This window comes from Plasmopara halstedii (genome assembly GCF_900000015.1).
Source record: "Plasmopara halstedii genome assembly, contig: Scaffold_3060, whole genome shotgun sequence".
NCBI classification, from domain to species: Eukaryota; Oomycota; class Peronosporomycetes; order Peronosporales; family Peronosporaceae; genus Plasmopara; species Plasmopara halstedii.
This window is the reverse complement of record NW_020189964.1, coordinates 2527740-2528520: the sequence shown is the minus strand read 5'-3', so window position 1 is coordinate 2528520 and position 781 is coordinate 2527740.

Sequence of the window (781 nt, the reverse complement as noted above, 5' to 3'; positions counted from 1 at the left end):
GGGCTTCCGTGAACCTCTCTATGGACTTCAAGTGAGTGGTGATAATCACCTTCTTCGAATCATGTAGGTAAACTATGTATCTTTTGATTTCTTTTAAAATCGCCAGGATTGTACCTGACTCCAAACGCTTTTTAAGAGCTGATCTTGCTTTCCCTGGGTATCTAGACACTCTGCATAGCGATCCGAATACAGCTATTTCTCTCACGCTTGCTGTACTGCCAATCAAAGCCTGCATTGGTGACGTCCTTCCAGCATTCGATCTGGTTGGGCTTCTGTTCAGGATGTAGCTCGCGTATTTCACGGTGTCGCCCCAAAATTGTAGTGGTAAGTTGCTGGTAAACAGCATGCTTCTCGCCATATCCATGATTGTTCTGTGCATTCGTTCGGCCTTGCCGTTCGATGCTTGATTGTAAGGTTCCGACATTTGCCTCTCTGCTCCAGACTTGTTGCAAAACCAATCTACGTTGGCATACTCGCCACCCCATCAGTACGCAGCACGCTGACTTTGCAATTAAATCGCTTCTCGAAATACACTAAGAAATGCTCAAACTGCTTCGCTGCTTGCTCCTTAGTTTTAGCCAGGAATACTCGACAATAATTCGTCTTATGGTCGACATAGTTGATCAAGTATCTATTGCCCAATCTATCCCTTGGTGTGATAGGACCCTCGATATCACTTACTATTACACCTCCAATGCGATCGATAGGTGCATTGGATCCTGTATCATTTCTGCTTGTTTCTTGTCTGCTTGCCTTCGTGGCAAGCTACACAGACTTTCCA